The sequence below is a fragment of the Nanorana parkeri genome, unplaced genomic scaffold, assembly GCF_000935625.1.
Source record: "Nanorana parkeri isolate BGI_ZX_2015 unplaced genomic scaffold, ASM93562v1 scaffold199, whole genome shotgun sequence".
Lineage (NCBI taxonomy): Eukaryota > Metazoa > Chordata > Amphibia > Anura > Dicroglossidae > Nanorana > Nanorana parkeri.
In genome coordinates, this window is record NW_017306467.1 from 1,293,450 (window position 1) to 1,298,923 (window position 5,474).

A 5,474-nucleotide genomic window follows, 5' to 3' on the forward strand; every position below is an offset into this window, starting at 1 on the left:
TTCCTCCAAGAGAGGAGGAAGTTGGGCCACAGACTGCACACGCTTTAGGGCTGGGTTTGACGTATTGCCGAGCCAGACGTCTGACAAAGAAGATAGCTTTTTCTTAATTGGATCTATTTAAGGTGCTACGTTCACTCACTCCAGTGCCAGCTGACAAAATGTTTACTGAACACAATAAGCTGTGTTCTGATATCGGTATAGTCATTACGGGTTCAAGAACGGGCAGATCGTTCTCTGTTGTTGTATTTACGCACTTTGACAGTTTAGTTTTCCATCTATACATTGTATTTTTTGCCCCATGTTTCTTTTAAAATTGAATAGTAATCAATATCTGAAGGTAAACTTTGTTTGGATAGACGTTCAGTACGGCAATCATTTTGTAAAATGCTTCAAAAATGTTTGCATATCACATTCAAACATAGCAGTGTGGTATCTCATGATGTGTTCACTGCTGTCTACAGTTGTGTTTACAGTGCCTCAGTGCAGTGAATTTCTAAGACTTACTCAAAAGGAGTTGCCTGCAATGTCTTGGCTGGATTGTGATGCCAGAATGAAACTACCCAATGGCCATGATGATGACTGGGCTCTAATGATGTAGCACAAACAGTGCTAAGGAGTAACTCATGACGATTACATTTCAGCAGTTTGCACTGGCTAGCCTTAATGAACGCCAGTTTTTGATTGGTTGCAGTGTGTATGTGCTCTGTTGTGGACTGTTATAAGTCCAAACTGTTTCCATTTTCTTGTGCCATATTAAATTTGAGTAAAGCTATAATAAGTTTGAAACCCGCAACACTGATTGTTGTCTAGTGATGCCTCTCCGAAGGGAATATTTATTTCAGATATTTTAAAAGTAATACAAAACGAATTTTGGGTAAAATGAGACCCTTTCTTTATCCCAAACTAGGTCTTTTAAGTCAGAATGGCTGTTTTTGCTTTTGTTCAGTAGCTGCCTAATGTGGAAAAGAAATCCAGCATTACTTTTGCTTCATATTGACATTGGATTGCACTTGTTGGCAAATGACTTAGCCAGTACCCTCTTTCTGTTGTATGCCCAGAAGCGGTCACAGTTAATTGTTTGGGATGTTATTTGCAGACACCCAAGGCATTTCTCCTATTATGACTGAAAAAGTATTTTCGTTGGTAGTTTAGTTGTCCAACCTGGTCAATAGCCTTATTCTTCCTAATTTGATAGACTGTCTTCAACAGTCTATAACGCAAACAAGTGGTCTGATCCTATGAAAATTCAAGGTAACAGACATCTTATGTCTGTGTACATTTACAGCGAGTCTCTTCCATTCACTTCCACTCTGCAACTAATAGTCAACTCCTTTTATGTTACAGTATGTAAAATATTGCTAATATAGCATATATATATGTGAGTACACTAATATTTATGATGTGTAAAATAGATTTCTGTAAGAATGCTGGAGCAACAGAAATGCTTATCAGCACTGTGTGTAACATGGCTCTTATAGTTTCTCCACCAAGAACTTATTTTTGCTGTTATTTTACTCAGGAGGCCAAACATTGTTCTTCCAGCTTCATCATTATTCTACATAGACACAAATGCTTAACCACTTGATTGTTGCACCAGGCTCCCTTCAGTACTCCACACTACAAAAATTGGAGGCACTTGGTCACATGATCTCTGAAGTGGAGGACCAGCCAGGAATCTTCCCTTCAGCAGAGCTCACCTGACCAAGTGCCTATGCCTTAAGAAAAGCACTTTGGAGAACTTGGCAGCATTGTCTCCAGGTATGGGGATGTATTTCAACACTTGTAGTACTCTTTGATTCATTCTAGCAAGACTGTTAACATAGATGCATGCTAGATTTTCAATAGCACTAGCTATTAACCCTCCAAGGTTTCTGTTTGCGATTTCAGTACAAATGAAAATACCTCAGTTGATTACATAATGATGTCAAGTGATGTCACCATGCTCATTATCAGATCTGTTTTGTACAGTATCACTCAAGTGCCTTATGACGAATGGAAAACCACAGCCAAAACTCTAGCAGCTCGCTCGCTTTCAGTGGATTTGCCTCCTTTATTACATTTTAGCATTGAAGTTGCCTTCGTGTTTAACACAACTGTAAGATTGTTGAGTTGTTCTTGTGACAGTATTATATATGAAGAATATTTGAACGCATTTTAGGTTGCATTTTGACTGTATGTTGGCCAATAAAAATGCTTTGAAAAAAACCTTCTCGTTGTGTCATTGGTTTTGTGCCTGATTCATATGTTTAAATAACAACTAGCCTTATCTAAATATGACCTGTCATCCACTTAGCAATTCTGGTAACAGTAACTGTAAAATCTGTTGACATCAGATGTGGTTTTGACATAACTGATTTTTCGATTTGATTTAATCAGTTGTTCATGAAGTTAATTTAATGCGTATTTTCTTAGACAAACCAGAGTTTTTTATGACTAAAAATAAGTCATGTGTGCAAACATCAGATATGACGTTTCACTGCAACATTTCCAAGCTTAAGGTCCCTGATAGGGTGAAAAGTAAGGCAACCTGGAGTATTTTGATGTTAAAAAAAAATAGTAGGGTAGGGTTTTTCTCATCGAATAATGCCAAACATTTGGAGTTTAGGGATGCCCTTTTTTTTACTAACTTAAATGATCAAAGATACAGGCTTTTGGGACCCCTTGGGTCTCTTCTTTGGGCTTTATACATCTTTGCGCTATGGGATGTACAGGCCCTAGCATGCTATGACAGTGCATTAGATCAGATGGGTCTGTTCAGGATATTATGGGAATTGTCTATCCTTGAAGCAGAACTATTGCTCCTTCGAATCAAGATGTACATTTTTCAGTGTGGATTACTTGTACGAAATTGTTGTTCTGAAGTTGGAAGGAGGCCCGTAACATGCTGGCAAGTTTCTTTCTTCTACCTTAGGAGCTTCTTAGGAACACCCCAAAATATGCTGAAACCATGAACAGGGCTGGCCTGCATCTCTTACCCTTACTGGAATGGGTAAAAATTATGATTTTAAGTATTTTGCAACATTTACAGTGCTTTGCCACATTTTTGAGGCCTTGGGACTTTTCAACATTTTGTAAAATTTGATTGAGATTGTAAGGAGCTGATGTACACCAAACAGCAACAATGTTTAAGAGGAAACATTACTTTTGTTTTTAAATTTTATTTATGCATGTCCTCTATCAAATTCTGGGACTTCCAGAAACAGGTAAATTATTTGTAAACGTGACAAGAAACTTCAGTGATCCACAGCTGCACTGAAAGAAACTGTCTACGGAACAACTATTACCGGGATGTTGTACAAAGCGGGAAAGTTTGGCGAGAAACTCTGGGAGGCACATCACGTACTGTATGTAGAAAAAGGTTCTTGAGCCTGATGAGACCAAAATTAAACTTTGAACGGAGTCCAAAATGGTATGTTGTGCAGAGGCAACACTGCTAATCAACTTGGGAATACCATCTCCACAGGGGGTGGTCATTGCATGATGCTACAATAGTTTTTATTGTTATTGGCAGAAATTGGGCTAGATAGATTGATGGAACCAAAGACAGGGCAATAATGGAGGAAAACCCGTTTCTATGTGCAAGAAACTTGGGACTGGGGTGAAGGTTCATCTACCAGCAAGGTGGTAACCTTAAAGCCAAATGCTGTTATTTTATATATATATATAATATGACACCTCCCTGAGGTCCCTTCCCCTTGCACCTTTGTTCCAAGGGTCTTCAGGCCGGTCTAATGATGTCATGGAACTTTCCTCTTTTTTTTTTTCCCTGGCTGCCATGGATTGTCTTTAAAGCACTAAATGCTGCTCATGTAATGATGTGAGTGCTATTTAGTGCAGTAGTACAGCGAGTCCAGCCATGGTGAATCTTCCCCCGATGTGTCCATGACAAAAGTGTGCCACCTAATCAGCAGTGATGTCATTGACCTTATATGGCAGTGGTCTAAAAGCACTGTCCCGCAGCCAGCTCACAAGTCAGGTACGCGGTCACGGACCGTGTACCAGACTTGTTTGAGCAGCTACACGGTCTGCATCTCTGTCGGATGAAGACCGCATAGTTGCTTCTGTGCCGGAACTCGGTCTGCATCTCTGTCGGATGCAGACCGCATAGTTGCTTCTGTGCCGGAACGCGAAAGGATTGATTAGTAAGGTCTGCAGCAGACCTTACTAATCAACCACTAGATCACCAGGGATCGATCATGCCTCCTCACAGCCACCTCCCTGCAAAAAGGTAAGCGGGAGAGGGTGCTCTGTATTTTACTTTACATGTTATGTGGGGGGTACTGGGAATTATATTATTTTAAATGTGTGTGTGTGGGGGGGACACTGGGATTTTATATATATATAAAATGCCTAATCTGGCGTTTACAAGTGGCAGCTGTCACCCATTCAAGTTAATGATCAGGTGACAGAAGTTGCATGTAGCAAAACAAATGGCAAACGCATTCATCAATTCGTTACCAGCTTTACAGCAAGGTGCGCACGGAAGGGCTTCAAACAGCAAAAGGTTTCCAGGCACACTCACCAGCCAGCATGCAAAAAAACCTGTCTAACCACTAATGTTAAAAGCAAAGGTTTAGATACACGTTTTCTGCAGAAAATGTGAAAGCCGCACAGCCACGGCACCTCCATATAGTGCGGTCCTAACTCTAAACTATGAGAGTCTCCATCTTGGAGCACATGGGGCAAAAGACCCGTGTGTGTACTTGTGCCTTTAAGGGAGGTCGGGCTTTCTCCTGACAAACCTACACCCAATTTTCTCTTTTGCCACATGTGCTCCAAGATGGAGACTCTCAGTTAGGACCGCACTATAAGAGGTGGCTGTGCGGCTTTCACATTTTCTGCAGAAGACGTGTATCTAAACCTCTGCTTTTAACGTTAGTGGTTAGACAGGTTTTTTTTGCATGCTGGCTGGTGAGTGTGCTGGGAAACTTTTTACTGTTTGAAGCCCTTCCGTGTGCACCACCTTGCCGGTAACGAATTGATGAGTGCGTTGCCATTTGTTTTGCTTGACTGATTTGGTGCAGTGACGCATGGGGGGGTCTCAGCTGCTGTTGTGATGTGCGGGGTCCCCTGTGTGTACCTGTGCCTTTTTTAAGGGAGGTTGGGCTTCCTCCTGACAAACCTGCACCCAATTTGATCTTTTGCCCCATGTGCTCCAAGAAGTTGCATGTAAACGCCTGCACACCGCATGTAATGATATGTGATACGATTACATTTGGCAAGCGGCCCCCATGGGAGGAAAAAATTTGTTGAGTGAATTGAGTTTGAGACCCCTGTTCCATGGCTACCTGCCTATGTTTGGTAAATTACCTTTACCTAATATGGCCATATAAGTTAAATGACATCAGCACAAGCATCCCGCCCCTTTAGTTTACATACAGCTGCAGGGCAGGGAATGCCAGAACCTCAGGTGATTTGATGAAAGTGCCCATAGCACTTCACTGCTTGAAGGAGCTATGGTTAGGACCGGATTG